The 23,395-nt window shown below is 41.6% G+C and overlaps 1 protein-coding gene across 2 annotated transcripts in view; it reads right to left on the bottom strand.

The window, feature by feature from the left end:
- The window catches only part of IL1RAPL1 (interleukin 1 receptor accessory protein like 1), a 1,300,731-nt gene that overhangs the window by 1,225,639 nt on the left and 51,697 nt on the right, over positions 1-23,395 (bottom strand). The gene's annotated exons all lie outside the window — the stretch shown is intronic.

Genomic DNA, 23,395 nt, shown 5'->3' with positions numbered 1-23,395 from the left:
TATTATGAGAACACATTCTATTTCGTTAAGGGTCTACTGGACTGATAAGGACAGTCAAGTAGGCCACTTAACTATTGTATTTTCATCAGTGTCTTTGAACGGAGCTCATATGAGGCCATTGGTCCATTCAAATAGAGATCATGGGGTCCTTATTCTCATGGGGATCCCTGGTGTGAGTCCCCAAGCATTCAGACACTTATCATCTACTACACCATGTGGACACATGATAGGTTGCGATTGTAGCCAGTACCTTTTAACACTAGGTAAAATTACATCCTCATAAAGTCCCAAGGTTATTGATAAAGAATTGTGAATTCTCACGACATTTTCATACTTATAGTAAGTGAGGCTGCCAGAATGTCAGTCAGTACATGACAGTAACATTATATTGTAATTGTACCATTATAATCTGCCATACTGTAAGACAGTAAAGGGAGGATGTTGCTCATATTTCATTCATTCCTTTCATCCTAGAAGTACAGTGGTACAGATGTAGAAAAGTTGAACTTGACACAAGCTTGGGCTAGATCGATGGATTTATCAACATTAGAGATGAGCGAGTAGTACTCGATCGAGTAGGTATTCGATCGAATACTACGGTATTCGAAATACTCGTACTCGATCGAGTACCACTTGCTATTCGAACGGAAAAGTTCAATGCAGAGCCAGCATTGATTGTCCAAATGCTATACAGTCGGTCTATCAACGCTGGTTCTTCTCCTACCTTTGGAAGTCTTCTCCGTGCAGCTTCCCTGCGGCGTCTTCCGGCTCTGAATTCACTCTGCCAGGCATCGGGCCTGGGCAGAGCCGACTGCGCATGTCCGCTTGTAGTGCGGGCATGCGCAGTCGGCTCTGCCCAGGCCCGATGCCTGGCAAAGTGAATTCGGAGCCGGAAGGTGCCGTGGGGACTCTGCTAGGAGAAGACTTCTCGGAGGATCCAGCCCGACCCTCACTCGTGGACTTGGTAAGTGTAATTTGATAGAACGTTGCCTACCCCTGAAACGAGCATTTTCCCCCCATAGACTATAATAGGGTTCAATATTCGATTCGAGTAGTCGAATATTGAGGGGCTACTCGAAACGAATATCGAACCTCGAACATTTTACTGTTCACTCATCTCTAATCAACATCTTTAATGCTGAATAACAGAGTCAGAATGGTTATTATTTAACTTTATACTAACATTACTTGGCTTTGTGTTCATCAAAAAATGTCCTAAAGCTTTGGCAAATTGTTATACCACACAGGGTCACATCTTATACTACATGTCCTTTCCAATAAATCACGCCCGTGTCATAGAAATTAAAATTATTATTATATCTTATTGAAGAATGTTATCTCCTTTCTGTGAAATCCCATGCTTCTATATTATTTTTCCTTGTTTTTCTCCTGAGAGCTGGAATCTGTGTGCTACTTTCACTGGGTGGGAGGGATGGGTTACTGTGATAAATCTGTCACATCCTTGTACTGCCATGTCTATGCTTATAATGTCTTATTGTTATACATGAGTAAAAAAAATGGTGTGTATGAACCTCATTGATGTAACTACGTAACAAATCCCAGAAGGGAGGACCACAGTGCTGGAAGCAGCAATAAGGAGGAAGAGAAAGTATAAATTTCTTTGCTACTTTAACTTTTTCGCAGCATTTGGGAACATTCTTTTACACAGTAACTAGAACAATTCCTTTGCAAAATAAAAGGAACAACATCTTACAAAAATATTGCCCCCAACCATTGGTGCTTTCTGCACTTCCCACTATTTTTATTCATTTTTTTTTTAACCTGGCTTCAGTAATGGTCTGTGAACTTGGGATATGACTGATGGTGCTAGTCACTGGCCACAGGGGTGATATCATGTGCTAGAGCCAGGCAAACAAGACTGACCTGGGGCCTACGGTACTCAGTGAAGCCATGGAGTTCACGTTACGAATTCGTAAATAACTCTTTTAGACCCTTTCATGGCTTTGGGGGACAAATAGTGCATGCAAAGTAACAACTACTTGTATGTGTGTATGTTTATATGTGTGTATGTAGGTATCAATTGCTAGGAAAACTTTGTTGTCATCTGTTTTTCAAAAAGGGGTGTAAAAGTGAACCTGGAAACTATAGGCCAGTAAGATTAACTTCTGTGGTGGGAAAGATATTTGAGGGCTTTCTAAGAGATGCTATCCTGGAGTATCTCAATGTAAATAATCTTATAATACCAAATCAGCATGGGTTTATGAGGAATCGGTCCTGTCAGACCAATCTGATCAGCTTCTATGAGGAGGTAAGTTCAAGACTGGACATGGGTAATGCAGTAGACGTGGTGTACCTGGACTTTTCAAAGGCTTTTGATACTGTTCCACATAAACGGTTGGTATGCAAAATGAGAATGTTGGGACTGGGGGAAAACTTATGCATTTGGGTTAGCAATTGGCTCACTGATAGGAAACAGAGGGTACTTGTTAATGGTAAATATTCAGACTGGGCCACAGTCACCAGTGGGGTGCCGCAGGGGTCAGTATTAGGTCCTCTCTTGTTTAATATCTTTATTAATGACCTGGTAGAGGGTTTACAAAGCAGGGTGTCCATATTTGCAGATAATACTAAACTTTGTATGGTAATCAATAAGGAGGAGGATAGTAGAATATTACAAGGGGATCTAAGGAAACTGGAAGCATGGAGGGAGACTTGGCAAATGAAGTTCAATGTTGACAAATGTAAGGTTATGCACTTTGGTCGACGTAATAAAATGTATGACTATGTACTAAATAGTAAATTACTGGGTAAGACTGCTAATGAGAAAGACTTAGGGATTTTGGTGGACACCAAGCTTACCTTTAGTGACCAGTGCCAGACAGCTGCTGCCAAGGCAAATAAAATTATGGGATGCATTAAAAGAGGTCTAGATTCTCATGACAAGGACATAGTTATGCCTCTATACAAATCACTGGTACGGCCACACTTAGAATATTGTGCGCAATTTTGGGCCCTGTTATACAAGAAAGACATAAGTCAACTTGAAAAAGTGCAAAGACAGGCAACCAAAATGATTAGGGGAATGGGTGGACTGGAGTACAACGATAGATTAGCAAACTTGGGGTTATTCAGTTTAGAGAAAAGACGTCTACGGGGAGATCTAATAACAATGTACAAATAAATTAATTGACAATACAAAGAACTTTCTAAGGATCTTTTTACTCCTAGGCCAGTGACAGTGACAAGAGGACATCCTCTACATCTGGAGGAGGGAAAGTTTCACCAGAAACATAGAAGGGGATTCTTCACAGTAAGAACAATGAGGCTCTGGAACTCTCTGCCCCAGGAAGTGGTGATGGCGGATTCATTAAACAAGTTCAAAGATGGCCTGGATGCCTTTCTTGAAGAGAAAAATATAACAGGTTATGGACTCTAGATTTTAAGGACACGTTGAGCCAGGGTTTTTATACTGACTGCCAGATTTGGAGTCAGGAAGGAATTTTTTCCCCTGAAATAGGGCAATTGGCATAAGCCTCATAGGGTTTTTTGCCTTCCCCTGGATCAACACTGTAGGGATTGTAGGGTTATAGGTTGGACTTGATGGACTAATGTCTTTATCCAACCTCATCTACTATGTAACTATGTAATTATGTAACTATGCTTGTATTTTTGTTGTAATAACTACTAATGGGTGAACTTTGTGAAATTCATTCTGCAAATATTTACGAGGTTTGCTCTAAGGTTTCAGGAATGAAGATGTTTTTATTATGCACCAGGGTCTTTTCATGCCCCAGACTATATTAAGTGTAGGTCCAGTGGAGGAGCAGACAAAACAAAAAAAACACTGATACTCAACATTCCTCACCCAGTCTTCTTTCCCAGTGGTTGGTCTTCATCTATGGGCTTGTCAAGCCTCTTGCTGCCTCTTCCAGCATTTTCTCTCTCTGAGACCCATGATTGGACCTCAATGGTTACATGGGATGCCCCAATGTAATAATAATGAGTGAGAGTGTCACTGTGCACCACAGATCATTACTCCTCAGCAATGACCTTGTAGAAAACAGCACAGTAACCTTGAAAGAGTCCTGGGTTTGAAGCCAGCCAAGGACAACCTCTGCAAGGAAGCTGTATGTTCTCCCTGGGCTTGCATGTTTTTCCTCCCATACGCCAAAGACATACTGATAGGGAATTTAGATTGTGGGCCCTACAAAGGACAGTAACCACAATATTTGTACAGCGCTGCAGAGTATGTTGGTGTTATATAATCAAAATAAATAAAACACTTGAAGAGGTCACAAGAACCTTCAGTGAAGACTGGGCATTGGGAAAGAAGCTGAGATGAGGGAGAGGTGCGGGAAGGTAATAGTCAATGTTTTTATTGCCTTACCTAGGACCGCTGCTTACAATACTCTGGGGTTCCCTCATCTCTAGCATTAGCCAATACGGATTTATTTTGCATAATCGTTCCCTTTCTAAATAATGTATTAAAGGAATAGTCATTAAATGTCTTAAACCGACACATTTACCATTTCCTTCTTTCACATCTTTACAAGTTCCAACAATTTGGACGGAGGAACCATTTGCATCCGACACAATTTAATTAGGGATCTGCCACTACATGATAAATCGTCACTATCCGTAACAATACTGAAAGGAGAGCAGCCGAAAACTACTATGCGCTAAAAATCCCTTGTATTTTAATCACTACAACATCAGAATTGTTTTCTTAGATTTCTCTGCTAAATGTCCATATTTACTTAGAACATTAAAAAATCTGAATAGTTTTCACTTATGTCATAAGCGTAAAATGGCAGGACATTTCCTCGAAGAGTTAGCAGCGTTCACACAGTAGAAGTGCATAAATCCAAAACATTTCACTGCCCTTTACTATGTAAATGAAAAGCTAAGATCTTGCTGGACAATTTGTGAGTGCCATTATATATAAATGACATTACAAGACAAATGAGCTAGCGGTAAGAAAAGGATGAGGGTATTCTCTACTGAAAGATCCCAGGGATATAACATTGCCAACATTGATGTATTAAAAGAAAAAAAACTCATTTTATTCACAATTAGTCACATTTGGCTCATCTCCTAAAAAAACAAAGCAAAAAAATAGGTTATTGTCTAATTTCCAGTCTGAAAGATTTACCAAGACCAGGGTCATTTCCCTTAAACAATGTTATTCTGTGAAAGAAATTGGTAGTTTCACTAGAAAGAGAGTTTTCATTGCATAAGTAGAACAGCCACAAATAACATCATGACGCACTGTGTTTTTCCATGCAGCCATAAAATTCTTATACTTGATAAATTGGTGCCAGACTAACATGCTTTTTTATACTTAAGAAAAATATGCTTGATAAATATGCTTCTAAATCTGACTCAAAATACAAGGGGAGAACAGGCAAGTGCACAAAATGCTGTCAAGCTCGTATTCATGGGCAAGACACGAAAAAACAATATAAATAAAATACCATGGAAAGTAAAACTAGAAAAAAAACAAATATATAACATAAAAAAATACACACAGAGGATATTTTAGTTTTAAAATGATACTCTATATTTAAAGCCCCCCAAAAATTGTTATATTGTATTCCTCTAAGAGTAGCATTTGGCCCTTGCCTAAGAACACTACATGGGCTTTATACTTTCTAATGGTTAATTTGATGAGGGTCGGGTGTCAAGTCATAAGCCAGCTTCATCATGTCTCCCCAAAAAGTCGTCGTGGTAAGAGTAACATAGTTTCCTATATGCAATCTAATAAACTGTATGGGATTTAAAAAGCTCAATTTTCAGACCCACAAACACTGTAGGGGATTGTAGGGTTATATGTTGGACTTGATGGACTAATGTCTTCATCCAACCTCATCTACTATGTAATTAGGTAAAAGAGAAGATCATGTTTCGATGACAACCACAGCAGCTCTAGAATATCCAATCCAGCTCAGTACTGTATATTAGTAAAATGTGCCTTAAAAAGTAAATTGTTCATTTATTATAGGCATATAGTGGAATGTGGCAAACATAGGCTCCAATGTTAAAAAAGTATACGGCATATGTTTTTGTGGGTTCCCTCTGCATAGCAATACACAGTTAAAGACACTTCTCTGTACAGCTAAAAATGTGCATTAAGGAAGGCCAAAGGGGCATTATTTTGTCCTATATTGGATAAAAAGCTTTCTGTTGATGCATGCAAGTTGCCAGCATGTGTCAAATGAGCAGTATCAGATACCTGATTTGTGTCTATGTGTGAACACCCTATGGTGTTGGCAGAATGGTATGAATTGCAACCTTTCAAGATTTTATAGCATATTATCATGGCATAGTGTTGAACTGGTTCCATGAGAAATTGCATTAGTTAACCAAACTGGAGATAAGTTAAGTGTGAATACGTGTGTATTTTATCACATGTGGTCTGAGATACCTTTGGTTAATGTGTGCTGTGGAAGACAAGAATTGTTAAGGTGCTAAGCAGGTGTGAATGGTAGAAGACATGGTGTGGTGGGGAAGAACCCTAATAAATGTACTTACCATCAACACAGTATTTTCTGATATATTTATGAAGCCACACCATTTTTTTTTTTATAAAGAACAATAAAATGCTATTTGAGCTGGTCATACAATGAAGTCAAGTGATCTCATGCTAAGTCTAAAGGAAACCATCCCAAGTGTAAAACCACCTAATATTTGTTCATCATTACAGTATTCAATACGGTGCTGATGATGGAACAACTATGATGTGAACAACTGAAAATAATTCATATATATATATATATATATATATATATATATATATATATATGCTAAGCCTTGTCTAATGTTAGAAAAATATTTGCTTATGATACACAACTAAGAGAATCGGAGTCTTTCAGAATAACACATGGAGCATGTTTAGTTAAACCTAAAATTAGATGATGCTCTGAGGGCTTTTAGAAATACAGATGCTTACGCAAGATATTTTATACATGTGAAAAACCGAATAGCGAGAACATTAACAAGAATACGAATTTTTAACTGAGAATTTTATTGCTCCTTTAATGGTCCTAACAAGCATGCCTTGCTCAGGGATAACATAAGCAGAAAACAAACAGATGTAATTCTGTTATTAATGTACTAATTTCACATTTCATACCTCAGCTGTACATTCTACCACAGCTGCCAAAATTTGTAGTCTTTTACTGCTCTTGCCTGAATGTTCCCAGCAAGCAGCTGTTCGGTGAAGTATATAATAACTGATGTCTGTCTCTGGAAGATGAGTTCATTTGGCCACGTTCACATAGGGTGATTCGGTGTTGTTATTTCAATGCAGAATTTGACTGCCATGCCCAAATAAATGAAAGAACACGTATGATTTTAGTACTGAATTGTGTCGTTCCCTATTTTTGGTTAAAAAAGTCAATTCCACATATTAAAACTGAATCTAAACTGAAATTTTACATGCAGTATTGTATGTGATGACTTCAAATAGAAAAGTCTAACTTTTATTTTTTTCATAGAGTGACAATAAATGGGTTATTCCCATCTCGGCAAGTTTGGTATCAATAGTCCCCAGTGCAAGCCGCTAAGTTGGACTTATGGAAACAGCTGAATAGTGCTGCTCTGTGTTGTTCCCATAACACCCATAGAGGAGAATGAACGCTACAGAAACAGCATAGTACATCTAGCTACATTGTTTTCATAACTCGGCATAGCTCAGGTGTTCAGTACTGTTTTCCATAGTTCCCATTGCCCATTTGTGGGGGTTATGGGAACAGTGTACAGTATCACTTCTTGGGTGCAGGGATTGAGATGCAGTTATTTCCATCTCAGCAGTGATTTGCATTTGAATAACCCTAAAGATACCCTAATACCCTATAAAGATGCTGTAACTTCTAGCATTTTTTGCAATATGTTTTTTGATACATCATGGCTTATGACGTACCAGCTGACATATTCATTTCTATTTTTTTTCATTAATCGGAGATCGGATTTTAAAAGCAATCCTATTCACTATACAACATGGAATCTAAGAATTGTTAGAATCCACGCTGTGTAGTGAATCACTAAAGTAGCCAGAGGATTTTTTTTAAATCATCTGGCTACTTAGTCCCCCCTGGTGTCCACTTACCTGCAGAGATGGCTGGTCCAGTGCTCGGTGTGTTCTCCTTCTTTCTCTCGCTGCCGCTTCACGCTGTTCTTCTCGCTTTGCTGCCCCCTCCCTGCCAGTTTAGAAGAGTGTGGGCAGGTTATGAGAGTGTGGGTGGGTACTGGGAGGGGAGACGTCACGTCTCCCTGCCCCGTACCCGCCCACACTCTCCTAAGCCACAGGCCCCGCCTTCCTAGCTCTTTAAACACTAAGGAGGTGGGGCAGCGAGAAGACCAGCGTGGAGCGGCAGCAGTAGGCAGAAAGAGAACACACCGGGCACCGGAGCAGCCATCTCTGGAGGTAAGTAGCTACTACAGATGTTTAGTTTAGTCTCCCATTAGAATGAATGGAGGCAGCCGTCATGCAGGGGGTTAAGGCTGTGTGTCGGCTGCTTCCATTCATTCCTAGGGACCTGCAGCAGAGCCTTCACACTGAGTATACAGCGTATACTCAGTGTGAAGGCTAAGCAAAGCATTGTGGAAAAAGATCACCGATCTCGATCCCACCTAAAAAGATCGTGTTCGGAATTCCGATCACGATCGAGAAATTTTCTCGATCGCTGATCGGAATCCGATCTTTTCTGAACACGATCGCCCAGCCCTAGTGATGATGTGATATTGCATGGAATTATTTTTATGATTATTTTTATTTTTTATTTCATTATATTTGTATACTGGTGGAGAGGAGAGGTGAGGGGGGAATGTTTCTGGAAATAATTATATCATGACTTCTTTGTCAAGGTGATATTATTAATAAAGTTAAAAAAATTGAGAAATTGGATTCCTTAACAAAATTTAATCTACAGTATGTTCAATGTGGACATATCTGTTAAGAGTCATGAGGAGGCACAGTAGGTGGTCAAAGACTTCCATAGGTGCTGTATGCCACCAAAGCATCCCCTGTTAATGTCTCATTAGAATGGGGGTATTTTGCTCCCAAGTCTGAATGGAGTGGTGGTTGTAAAGGTGAACCCCGACTCTGTTCAGTTCAATATACCTTTCAGAGTTAACCGAGCACCGTACTTTGGCTCTCTCTCGCAGTATGATAGAAATAAACAACCCCCATTATTAGAGATGAGCGAACAGTGTTCTATCGAACACATGTTCGATCGGATATCAGGGTGTTCGCCATGTTCGAATCGAATCGAACACCACGTGGTAAAGTGCGCCAAAATTCGATTCCCCTCCCACCTTCCCTGGCGCCTTTTTTGCACCAATAACAGCGCAGGGGAGGTGGGACAGGAACTACGACACCGGGGGCATTGAAAAAAATTGGAAAAAGTCATTGGCTGCCGAAATCAGGTGACCTCCATTTTAGACGAATAGTGGATTTCAAATCCGGGTCATATGAGAATGTGAACTTTGTGACTATGAGACAGGGATAGCTGTACAGGCAGGGATAGCTAGGGATAACCTTTATTTAGGGGGGGAATGTTATTAAAAATAACTTTTTGGGGCTCTATCGGGTGTGTAATTGTGATTTTTGTGAGATAAACTTTTTCCCATAGGGATGCATTGGCCAGCGCTGATTGGCCGAATTCCGTACTCTGGCCAATCAGTGCTGGCCAATGCATTCTATTAGCTTGATGAAGCAGAGTGTGCACAAGGGTTCAAGCGCACCCTCGGCTCTGATGTAGCAGAGCCGAGGCTGCACAAGGGTTCAAGCGCACCCTCGGCTCTGATGTAGGAGAGCCGAGGGTGCACTTGAACCCTTGTGCACCCTCAGCTCTGCTACATCAGAGCCGAGGGTGCGCTTGAACCCTTGTGCACACTCTGCTTCATCAAGCTAATAGAATGCATTGGCCAGCGCTGATTGGCCAATGTATTCTATTAGCCTGATGAAGTAGAGCTGAATGTGTGTGCTAAGCACACACATTCAGCTCTACTTCATCGGGCTAATAGAATGCATTGGCCAGCGCTGATTGGCCAGAGTACGGAACTCGACCAATCAGCGCTGGCTCTGCTGGAGGAGGCGGAGTCTAAGATCGCTCCACACCAGTCTCCATTCAGGTCCGACCTTAGACTCCGCCTCCTCCGGCAGAGCCAGCGCTGATTGGCCGAAGGCTGGCCAATGCATTCCTATGCGAATGCAGACTTAGCAGTGCTGAGTCAGTTTTGCTCAACTACACATCTGATGCACACTCGGCACTGCTACATCAGATGTAGCAATCTGATGTAGCAGAGCCGAGGGTGCACTAGAACCCCTGTGCAAACTCAGTTCACGCTAATAGAATGCATTGGCCAGCGCTGATTGGCCAATGCATTCTATTAGCCCGATGAAGTAGAGCTGAATGTGTGTGCTAAGCACACACATTCAGCACTGCTTCATCACGCCAATACAATTCATTAGCCAGTGCTGATTGGCCAGAGTACGGAATTCGGCCAATCAGCGCTGGCTCTGCTGGAGGAGGCGGAGTCTAATGTCGGACCTGAATGGAGACTGGTGTGGAGCGATCTTAGACTCCGCCTCCTCCAGCAGAGCCAGCGCTGATTGGTCGAGTTCCGTACTCTGGCCAATCAGCGCTGGCCAATGCATTCTATTAGCTTGATGAAGCAGAGTGTGCACAAGGGTTCAAGCGCACCCTCGGCTCTGATGTAGCAGAGCTGAGGGTGCACAAGGGTTCAAGTGCACCCTCGGCTCTCCTACATCAGAGCCGAGGGTGCGCTTGAACCCTTGTGCAGCCTCAGCTCTGCTACATCAGAGCCGAGGGTGCGCTTGAACCCTTGTGCACACTCTGCTTCATCAAGCTAATAGAATGCATTGGCCAGCGCTGATTGGCCAGAGTACGGAATTCGGCCAATCAGCGCTGGCTCTGCTGGAGGAGGCGGAGTCTAAGATCGCTCCACACCAGTCTCCATTCAGGTCCGACCTTAGACTCCGCCTCCTCCAGCAGAGCCAGCGCTGATTGGCCGAATTCCGTACTCTGGCCAATCAGCACTGGCTAATGCATTGTATTGGCGTGATGAAGCAGTGCTGAATGTGTGTGCTTAGCACACACATTCAGCTCTACTTCATCGGGCTAATAGAATGCATTGGCCAATCAGCGCTGGCCAATGCATTCTATTAGCGTGAACTGAGTTTGCACAGGGGTTCTAGTGCACCCTCGGCTCTGCTACATCAGATTGCTACATCTGATGTAGCAGTGCCGAGTGTGCATCAGATGTGTAGTTGAGCAAAACTGACTCAGCACTGCTAAGTCTGCATTCGCATAGGAATGCATTGGCCAGCCTTCGGCCAATCAGCGCTGGCTCTGCCGGAGGAGGCGGAGTCTAAGGTCGGACCTGAATGGAGACTGGTGTGGAGCGATCTTAGACTCCGCCTCCTCCAGCAGAGCCAGCGCTGATTGGCCGAATTCCGTACTCTGGCCAATCAGCACTGGCTAATGCATTGTATTGGCGTGATGAAGCAGTGCTGAATGTGTGTGCTTAGCACACACATTCAGCTCTACTTCATCGGGCTAATAGAATGCATTGGCCAGCGCTGATTGGCCAGAGTACGGAATTCGGCCAATCAGCGCTGGCTCTGCTGGAGGAGGCGGAGTCTAAGATCGCTCCACACCAGTCTCCATTCAGGTCCGACCTTAGACTCCGCCTCCTCCAGCAGAGCCAGCGCTGATTGGCCGAATTCCGTACTCTGGCCAATCAGCACTGGCTAATGCATTGTATTGGCGTGATGAAGCAGTGCTGAATGTGTGTGCTTAGCACACACATTCAGCTCTACTTCATCGGGCTAATAGAATGCATTGGCCAGCGCTGATTGGCCGAATTCCGTACTCTGGCCAATCAGCACTGGCTAATGCATTGTATTGGCGTGATGAAGCAGTGCTGAATGAGTGTGCTTAGCACACACATTCAGCTCTACTTCATCGGGCTAATAGAATGCATTGGCCAATCAGCGCTGGCCAATGCATTCTATTAGCGTGAACTGAGTTTGCACAGGGGTTCTAGTGCACCCTCGGCTCTGCTACATCAGATTGCTACATCTGATGTAGCAGTGCCGAGTGTGCATCAGATGTGTAGTTGAGCAAAACTGACTCAGCACTGCTAAGTCTGCATTCGCATAGGAATGCATTGGCCAGCCTTCGGCCAATCAGCGCTGGCTCTGCCGGAGGAGGCGGAGTCTAAGGTCGGACCTGAATGGAGACTGGTGTGGAGCGATCTTAGACTCCGCCTCCTCCAGCAGAGCCAGCGCTGATTGGCCGAATTCCGTACTCTGGCCAATCAGCACTGGCTAATGCATTGTATTGGCGTGATGAAGCAGTGCTGAATGTGTGTGCTTAGCACACACATTCAGCTCTACTTCATCGGGCTAATAGAATGCATTGGCCAGCGCTGATTGGCCAGAGTACGGAATTCGGCCAATCAGCGCTGGCTCTGCTGGAGGAGGCGGAGTCTAAGATCGCTCCACACCAGTCTCCATTCAGGTCCGACCTTAGACTCCGCCTCCTCCAGCAGAGCCAGCGCTGATTGGCCGAATTCCGTACTCTGGCCAATCAGCACTGGCTAATGCATTGTATTGGCGTGATGAAGCAGTGCTGAATGTGTGTGCTTAGCACACACATTCAGCTCTACTTCATCGGGCTAATAGAATGCATTGGCCAGCGCTGATTGGCCGAATTCCGTACTCTGGCCAATCAGCACTGGCTAATGCATTGTATTGGCGTGATGAAGCAGTGCTGAATGAGTGTGCTTAGCACACACATTCAGCTCTACTTCATCGGGCTAATAGAATGCATTGGCCAATCAGCGCTGGCCAATGCATTCTATTAGCGTGAACTGAGTTTGCACAGGGGTTCTAGTGCACCCTCGGCTCTGCTACATCAGATTGCTACATCTGATGTAGCAGTGCCGAGTGTGCATCAGATGTGTAGTTGAGCAAAACTGACTCAGCACTGCTAAGTCTGCATTCGCATAGGAATGCATTGGCCAGCCTTCGGCCAATCAGCGCTGGCTCTGCCGGAGGAGGCGGAGTCTAAGGTCGGACCTGAATGGAGACTGGTGTGGAGCGATCTTAGACTCCGCCTCCTCCAGCAGAGCCAGCGCTGATTGGCCGAATTCCGTACTCTGGCCAATCAACACTGGCTAATGCATTGTATTGGCGTGATGAAGCAGTGCTGAATGAGTGTGCTTAGCACACACATTCAGCTCTACTTCATCGGGCTAATAGAATGCATTGGCCAATCAGCGCTGGTCAATGCATTCTATTAGCGTGAACTGAGTTTGCACAGGGGTTCTAGTGCACCCTCGGCTCTGCTACATCAGATTGCTACATCTGATGTAGCAGTGCCGAGTGTGCATCAGATGTGTAGTTGAGCAAAACTGACTCAGCACTGCTAAGTCTGCATTCGCATAGGAATGCATTGGCCAGCCTTCGGCCAATCAGCGCTGGCTCTGCCGGAGGAGGCGGAGTCTAAGGTCGGACCTGAATGGAGACTGGTGTGGAGCTATCTTAGACTCCGCCTCCTCCAGCAGAGCCAGCGCTGATTGGTCGAGTTCCGTACTCTGGCCAATCAGCACTGGCCAATGCATTTCTATGGGGAAAAGTTAGCTTGCGAAAATCGCAAACTGACAGGGATTTCCATGAAATAAAGTGACTTTTATGCCCCCAGACATGCTTCCCCTGCTGTCCCAGTGTCATTCCAGGGTGTTGGTATCATTTCCTGGGGTGTCATAGTGGACTTGGTGACCCTCCAGACACGAATTTGGGTTTCCCCCTTAACGAGTTTATGTTCCCCATAGACTATAATGGGGTTCGAAACCCATTCGAACACTCGAACAGTGAGCGGCTGTTCGAATCGAATTTCGAACCTCGAACATTTTAGTGTTCGCTCATCTCTACCCATTATCCTTGTGGGGATCGCAGCAGTGTGGCTAGGATAGCAGTTACTTTGGTAGGACAACCATTTTAAGAATCAGTCAGTCAAAGTAAACCAAACCTTTGAATGAAGCAATGAAATGTACAATGTGTCACAAACTGTCTATCCGTTGTACAACAAAATTATATCTAAAAACACAAGTATTAATTAATGTCATAATCCAGTATGGACAATACCTTAAGCTGATAAGTATTACTAGCAGTCAACGTTCTAGAAAATAGAAAAATCCTTAAGGCTTGAAACCAGAATTTCCCTTTAAGAAAAATATTGTCAGTACTAAGAACTATCAAATCATGGAATATATGATAATTCACTCTTGTAGATAGTTTCATGCAGTCATTAGTGGTTGGTCTGAAACAGCAAATGCAGTCATTTTAAATTAGAGAATGTAGTGAGCCGTTGTGCCATGTATCATTAAGCAAAGTCCCTGAAAGTTCTCCATAAGGTATGACCTTAGTGTGACATGTTAATAGTAGCTTCAAATCAAAGTAAGCCACTTCTGCTTCTTCTGTGTCAGCAAATGTAATAGTTTTTTCTATCAGTTCATAAAAGCAACTTCCAGCAATAATCTATAAAAGTGTAGAAGGGCATGGAAGATCGGAAATAGGCTTCATATATTCTGTCATTTTAACCTGGGACAAAATCTTCACGATTCTGTGCCTCGCTGACCCTCAGCCATTCATATTTGGGGAGATTTATTAATGCTGCTCCATCGTCTCGCTGCTGCGGCATGCATCAGATTTATCAGCCGGGGATAAACTGTACCAGGTGGAAAACAATCAGAAATGTCTAGCGCTCAATGCAAGCCTGAAGCCTTGCTCAACTTAGCCCATTTGTAAGGATATGAAAAATATGGTGTTGAGGCCTCACCGATAGGGCGCTATAATCAGGCCTAATGATTATTCCAATACAGATTTCAGGAACTTATGATTTTTATAGAATCTGCTGTTATGTGTTTTACAAGAGCAGTAACAGAATTGCTATCTCACTTTCTGACTTGCTAACTTAAAGCGGCGTTAAAGTCCTTTTTGTACCCCTTAACTAGGCTTAGAATAATAAAGACTTAAATGCTATTGCTAACTTCTCCAGTTAGTCAGGGATCCAATAGTCCATGGTCTTCCTAATCTTTGTCCCATATTGGAGCAGTGATGTTAATGGAACGGTCCCTTTAAGAATATTAATGATATATTAGTGATAAAATTAATTTTAGTGTTTCTTCTTCTATATGCAAACCAATAAAACGTTTTAATAATGTTACTTAACTGATGCCAAACAACTTCTCTCTTTTGCCTCTCTTTGCAGCTTTGAGCTGGAAAGCGGAGTAATGTCTTAGGCCTGGTTCACATCTGTATTCGGTATTCTGTTCGGGGAATCCGTTTGGGGACCCCCCCAAATGGAATACCAAACACAATGAAAAGCGGTGAGCAATGAAACCACATGGACCCCATAGACTATAATGGGGTCCTTGTGTTTTCCACTTGGTGTCCACATGTCATGTGGAGAGGAAAGTACTGCTTGAAGTATTTGTGTGGACACCGCATGCAAAACCCACGAACCCCATTATAGTCTATTGGGTCCGTGTGGTTTCTTTGCTAACCACTTATTAATGCATTCAGTATTCCATTTGGGGTTCCCCAAGCGGACTCCCCGAACGGAATACCATTGGCTGAACTTATTGGCCTCACCAGTGTGTGAGAGAGAGGGACCCCTAGTAGTATAGTTATCTATGATGTTAGAAGTCCCGGCCTCCCAGCAACATACTTTCCGGTACTATAATCGGAACAGGACAGTATGTTACTAGGAGGCAGGAACTCCTAACATGATAGATAATTATACTACTAGGAGTCCCACTCCCAGCATACTGTTCAGACTGGTAAATCCAGCCAACACATGGACCAAGTGCCTCGACTGAAGCTTGGTCATGTAAAGTGGGGTTAGTTACTTACAGACGGTTGTATGGATGTCAGTAAGCATTTCTGTAAGATAATAGACACCAAATTGAAAATTTCTGTTTTACTGGCATAGTAAAAATGTTCTGCATATTATTGAAATTCAAAAAAGCATGTGGCTATTGATTAAAAAAGCACAGTGTGAACCCAACCATATGCAGACTTTAGGGATCCCACCTTGGTGCTATTACTGACTCTATAATTTGATGTGATTTAAGGTGACATGTTGTCCGACTTCTACAAACCTGACATATTCTGATTGATTTATCTCTGCTCAGTCAGGGATACACCACTGAGAAACATTAAATAGTACTAGGTTTATAAAAAGGAGAATATTACATACATTACAATTAGAGATGAGCGAACACTAAAATGTTTGGGGTTCGAAATCCGATTCGAACAGCCACACACTGTTCGACTGTTCAAACGGGTTTCGAACCCCATTATAGTCTATGGGGGGAAATGCTCGTTTCAGGGGTACACAACATTCAATCAAATTCTACTTACCAAGTCCACGAGTGAGGGTCAGGCTGTATTCTTCTCCCTGCACAGCGTCCCCGCGTCCTCTTCCGGCCTTGAATTCACTCTGCTAGGCATCGGGCCTGGGCAGAGCCGACTGCGCATGCCTGCACTACAAGCGGACATGCGCAATCAGCTCTGCCCAGGCCTGATGCCTGGCAGAGTGAATTCAGAGCCGGAAGACGCCACGGGGACACTGCACAGGGAGAAGACTTCTAAAGGTAGGAGAAGAACCAGTGTTGATTGGCAATGTATAGCATTCTGCCAATCAATGCTGGTTCTGCATCGAATCTTAACTTCGAACAGCTAGTAGTACTCGATCGAGTACTACTCTCTCATCTCTAATTACAACTAAACTGTGAAAAGGGTCACATATGATATTCATATCTACCAGGAGTTAAAACTGATCAACCTTAAAATGGACTGATAACAGGTATGAAATATGTGAAATAAGTTTTGGAACTAAGCATATCATATATGTTCTCTAGATATACCGCAAATCACTTTGGTGCTGCTATAGAATAAACCATACTTCATTCATAGTTTATTTTCTTGTAAATGTCCACATATATTGTATAATAAAATACAATAATAAAGCCCAAAACAAAATACACTCAAAAACTAAAGCGACATATTGATAAAAGTAGAACCCCAAGATCTAATAAATAATTGTAGAACACTATCACTACAAGCAATGGCAATGTAAGTGTTATCAATACAACCGAATAACATCTACAAAGTACATATGCGTCTTAATTTTGCACAATACCTGCACTATATGCTTCAGTGTACATTGTGATGTTCCTATAACTCAGTTTAATAAATTCAATAAATAGAGTTTTTCATGACTAAAACTGCCTTTCAGATCAAGAAGTAAAGCAATATATTGTCATTTATACCTTACAAAATACATACAGGCTATTACAGCTTACCTGGAGTAAAATAAAGGCAGGCTTCTGTGGCTATATCTCAAGACACATGACAATATCAATATCGGCTTTCATCTTCTTCTGTCATGTTCCAGATAACGCAGGCAGACTTTAGAGAGTTGCATAGATAGAAACCTAACATAAAGTTAGGAGTTAACCATTTCCATTGTTATTAACAGAGTCAGAATTATGTGACCAGTCCAATGCTGACTGTATATATTGTGTATGTATATAGTGAATATATATGAATTTATTATAGGTGTTGAGTTATTTTCTCTGCAAAGGGTCACACAGATGGAACCATTTTTGGTACCCTTTATAATTTGATCCAATACTAAAATAATCCAGTTTTTTTTTTTTTACAATAATTTATATAAGTCCCCAAGGGCTACTTGGGCCATTCCATAGATAAAAGGGCACTTGAATTTGAGGGAATGTCCAATCTAATCTTTGCAAATTTATAAAAAGCTGAATTTCTCAGTATTGGAGCATCAGTTCAAAGTAAAAAGTTATCATTAAAACCCATGTGACCTGCCCTATAGTTATAAACCAATGCAGATTCGGAACTCAAAGATTTCCATGGTATCTCACCCTAGAAAATTCACATGAGTTATAACAAATCTGTTAGATTAAGGTGTGGACACCTCAGCCTTCCCTGATCCCCACACCAAACCGTATACATTTGCACAATGTGGTAGATGTGTTGCAGATTGGGGCTAGAGGCTCATGTCTGAAAGACCAAATCCTTTATTTCTTCAGCACTTGCCATTGTTGACCATTAAAGAGGACATGTCACCATCTACAAAATGCTAAATGACATTTGATCGCGGCTGTGCCCCTGAACACCATTTTTTTATTCATTTTTTTTAACCATCCACTTATAGCGCCCAGTAGCTTATGTCGATTGCATTCTTATTGTCCAAGTGGGCGGTAACCTTTTGTTCTCTGATAAAATAAAATATTACCGCCCACTTGAAAAATAAGCGCTAATTTACATATAATCTTGATATATGGCCGTTAGTATTTCAGTTCTTAGTGACAAGTCCTTCTTTTAAGTAAGATCTCATATGCATAATTAGAATTTTTCAGAGGTTTAGAAGATGTGACTGTAAAATGTAAAAGAGTTACAAGGTATTTGCATGGCCTGTCATATAGATGGAGGAATCGTTTACTTATATTGTCATGGTTATGAACATCTACGATTATATGAGCAATGACTATACAGCCGTGGCAAAATAAAGAATAGTTCCTCCAAATGCTACCATCTGAATACCATTGGGAGATGAAGGGCTTCTTAATACGTGGATGGAACGGATGGGTGCAAATTAGATTTTATTGTTGCCTAGTAAAATCCTATTCCCCGGAGGTGATTATATTGGATGGATAATGTGAATGACAGATCCTCCATTTGCACTAAAAGGAATGTGTCACCAATTTATTTATTTATTAAATCCAGATAGTGAAATATATTATTTTTTTCAAATCTGTTTTCCTTTTCTGATAGATTTTTTTTTTAAACTCTATTTTCTGTCCATGACTAACAGACAAATATCTTAAGTGTATGGTATGGACTGCTGAAGTTAGTTTTACCTTGCACAATGTGATAAAGAGAGAGGCATTGGCGATACCTACTTTGTTTTCCTGCCTTTTATTAATATGTACAAAAATGGTCATTAATCACAAAAGTGCCGCGTCCCGGAATAACCTCAGCGTTTGATATTTCTTTTCTGCAAGTATGAAAATGACTAGTAACATTTAATTACATAGTGTCATATAATGGGGTCTTCCTGGTTGTCGATACTTTTAACCGCAAGCGCATTCATCCTTTTCACTTTTATGAATGTCACCCAGTGAAGTTACAATACAGCCTTCCATTATGTTGTTTCTGAGGAAACCTTTCACAATCACAGAAAGGAAAGGAAAGAACTCAAGCTGAAAATTGCCGCTGCATAAAAGTTTCGACAATCTAGTTTATTGCACTTTCTAAAGAATTCTCCCTTTGACACAGCTGGATATCAAGACAGATATTGTAGTTTAAGAAGTTACCTGGATGAATATTTTATCAGTGTTAGAAAATAAACGCAAACAAGTGTATGTAAGTTATTGTCGGGTTGTAGAATGGCAGAATGACAATTATGCAAATCATATTTCACTGCTTAAATCTATGGATTTTATATTTATTTCTCTTTGTATACCGCCAAGCAATTCTGTAGCCTTCTTTAGAAACTGTATTAATTTACCACTTTTCTACTCCCAGAGGTTACAGTGTTTAGGAATCCATTACATGTTCAAGTTATGACAGATTTTGTTTAGATTAGGACATATATATAATATCCTATCGAGCTGAAAATGGAAACTGAATTGTGCCTACATTAAAGTCCTTCTATGAACCGATCGAGTGGAAAAAATTAACCCCGAGAACAAAAGGAACAGCCAAGTTGAAATCCAACATAGCTGACACTTCTCATGGACCGAGGATGGGGAAGCTCAAGAAGCTCAAATATACATTAGATGGTTGGCTGGTCCCAAAAATATTGGGAGCTTGGCCCACCATACATTTGGCTAGCTTTAAAAATCATGGGATATAAAAAAAGCAATTGTAAATAATAAGTGTATATGGAGAGACTGTTGTTACTCAGGACTAAGGAGGCCAGATGAATGAGAGAAAGTTGGGACAGCACTGAGTTGTACTACCACATAACGTCCTTTGAACAGTCCTTATTAAGCTATACATACCGTACAGCTATGCTTTCCTATGCTACTCCTTTCCTCCCTGATATGACTGACATATACACTACTTGACCATGCTTTTTGGTGTGAAGTGGGCAATAGCAATACCCTTGTTTCACCAATTAACTTAATCGAGGGCAATGGAGGCACCCATTGGAGGGCAAAAAAAAAATACTTTATTGACCTCAATCATGACTCAATCCCATTGGCACCCATTGGAGGGCAAAAAAAAAATACTTTATTGACCTCAATCATGGCTCAATCATCACTGTGGTTAAAGTTCAATAGGGATTTTTTTTTTTTTTTTTTGGTGATTCCCATTAAATTACTACTTTGCAAGATAGAGATATTCCAAAAACAGGTGATGGGCAAATTAAAATTCAGAACCATTCCTGGTGCTGTCAATAAACCAGCCATCTTGAATATATAATTTAAGGTTTCTCAGAGGATCCTCTAAGTCTGGTGAACGACATTTAGCTATAACCTTTGCTTTGTGACAGGCATGTGTGTCTTGACTTTGACTGAGAATCATTAATTCTGAGAACATGACAAGACAATTGTTAACATTCCATATGCCATTCTAGTCACCACTGGAGACCCTTCTTATAATCTATGCAAGTCTATGTTTGTTCTTGGTTGCTTAATGTCCTCAAACAAGAATAAAAGTAAAGGAAAAAATCTCTTTGTGTGCATATCTCAGGGCTTTGCTATATCCTACATTGTCTTGCCAAATTTTCATTCCTATTCTGTACTGAAATACTATACAATTTGATAGCAGAATAGAACATCTGTTTGCATGGAAATTTCTGTTTTCGAGCTGTAATTATCCTGAGTGATGAATTTGTCATTGTGAATATACAGTAGGTAGCCCCTTGAGACTCTTTCAATTATTTTTCTTGCTGTCAGTCAAATGGCATTATCAGTTTATTTAGATGTCCAACATAATCGTAACAGTGATTGACAGGAAAAGTTAGGATTTGTTGCTTTTGCACGGCACTGTAGTGCCTTCTGGCACCCTCTTTGATGAGTTTGTACCCCTCTGACAGTCATTTAAACAATGCTGATGTTCACCTGGAGGAGAAACTTCAAACCAGATATAAGAATATAAGAAACATGGTGAGTAAATTATACATTGATAGCATCTGAATCAGAATCCCACGGTGCCCAACAGCGCAGCTTGTTTTGTCTTCTTCTGAAATCCAGATAGATTATAATCACACCTATTGGCTTATAATTAGAGATGAGCGAACAGTAAAATGTTTGAGGTTCGATATTTGTTTCGAGTAGCCCCTCAATATTCGACTACTCGAATCGAATATCGAACCCTATTATAGTCTATGGGGGGAAAAATGCTCGTTTCAGGGGTAGGCAACGTTCGATCAAATTATACTTACCAAGTCCACGAGTGAGGGTCGGGCTGGGTCCTCCATGCAGTCTTCTCCTTGCAGCATCCCCACGGCGTCTTCTGGCTCTTCATTCACTCTGCCAGGCATTGGGCCTGGGCAGAGCTGACTGCGCATGCCCGCACTATATGCGGACATGCGCAGTCGGCTCTGTCCAGGCCTGATGCCTGGCAGAGTGAATGAAGAGCCGGAAGACGCCGCGTGGAAGCTGCACGGAGAAGACTTCTAAAGGTAGGAGAAGAACCAGCATTGATTGGCCGACTGTATAGCATTCAGTCAATCAATGCTGGTTCTGCATCGAACTTTTACATTCGAACAGTGAGTGGTACTCGATCAAGTACGAGTATTTCGAATACCGTAGTATTCGATCGAATACCTACTCGATCGAGTACTACTCGCTCATCTCTAATTATAATTACACCTATTGGCTTATAATGATTCCACTGGGCAGTGCATAGCTTTACTTTAGAATATAACCAGAACCTTACTCACAGTGTTCTATTTCATGAAGTTAGATAATGGAAGAACACCATAGATCTCCCCGCTCAAGTGAAGTAAAATTTTACCGTGTGGGAGAGAGAGCTAAAGGCACATAAAGCTGAATTTTCAATATACATCTTGTGTCAAGGGAACCTGTCATGGTGAAAATAATTTAATGTGCAGGCAGTATGTGAAAGACTATGAGATGCTGAGCAAATTTATAGTTTTGTTGTGAAAATTCTAAATAAAATCTATTTCATTTAAATTTTTACATTTTTAAAAAAAATAAATTTAGATATGTTGGCATTATCAATGGACAGGGAAGGTTGTCGATCACCGAGTAGTGCAATCATGGCTGAGCGGGAGTCATTGGCACCAGGGCGGTGGCAATATCTCTGTGTACGCACTGTGTTCTCCTGAGGCCAGCTACTGTCCAGTTCATGTCACTTGAAGTCTCCCACCATTAAAGAAGACAAAACCAACAACTTGCCACTTGTCACTGTGGTTTGCTCTTTACTACAGAAGATTTTTGAAGTACAGCAGGTCTTCAGCAGGGCTGGCAGACACAGTGGGGTAGTAATGTAATCGTTCTTGTCTCCAGACATGCTCCCGCTGTTACCGTGAATACACCATCGCCTCCTGCCTAATGAGTGCTTGTTAGAGGTATACCAGTTCACTGAGCCAACTGGCATCATAGAACTGTGTCCAACTCATCTCCTACATGCTGTCCACTCAGCTCTTATTGCTTGCTCAGCCTCTAAGGATGTTCCCCTTACAAGCTGTCCATCAACAGTGAATTGTATTAATGCTCCGGCAAGATGTTTCACTCCTGAAGTACATGAACAAGCCCTTAAATACTGAGCCATTAGATTGCCTGGGAAACACCATGGGACAGTAACAAACAACTTAGTTCTGCCTCTAAAGAGTCAGTATGTGTTATATTCTACAGAAACCACCAAAATGACTGTCCACACAATTCCTGCATCTCTGAAAGTGATATCACACATGCAAATGCTATGCATACCAGACGCAACATAAAGTACATGCTAAAGCAATATGACAATGTAATGCATGACTATAATTCACATGTTCACACTAAACTTCCTCAAAACTAAAACCATACCCACGTCTCCTATTTTGATTAATATTACTTATTTTTATGCATGAATTGCCGTTGGAGCATAACTCCAGGTTTGAACATCTTTTTATAAATGAATAGTGAATTTAAATACAAGAGACTTTGTAATGTATCTTATTAAGGAAATCTATTTCCTTCTCAACTTATTAAGCTGTTCCCCTGCTTCTCAATTTCAATCTGACTGCTTGTTTACATGATATCTGTCTCCGTATTAAATCTGTTTGGTTACATAATATGTGTCTCCATATTCAGACTCTCATATACAACATTATGGAGCAGGGAGGGT

Source organism: Leptodactylus fuscus, chromosome 2 (assembly GCF_031893055.1).
Source record: "Leptodactylus fuscus isolate aLepFus1 chromosome 2, aLepFus1.hap2, whole genome shotgun sequence".
Classification (NCBI taxonomy): domain Eukaryota; kingdom Metazoa; phylum Chordata; class Amphibia; order Anura; family Leptodactylidae; genus Leptodactylus; species Leptodactylus fuscus.
The sequence above is the reverse complement of the archived record's forward strand: the minus strand, read 5'-3'. Positions and strand labels throughout refer to the sequence as shown.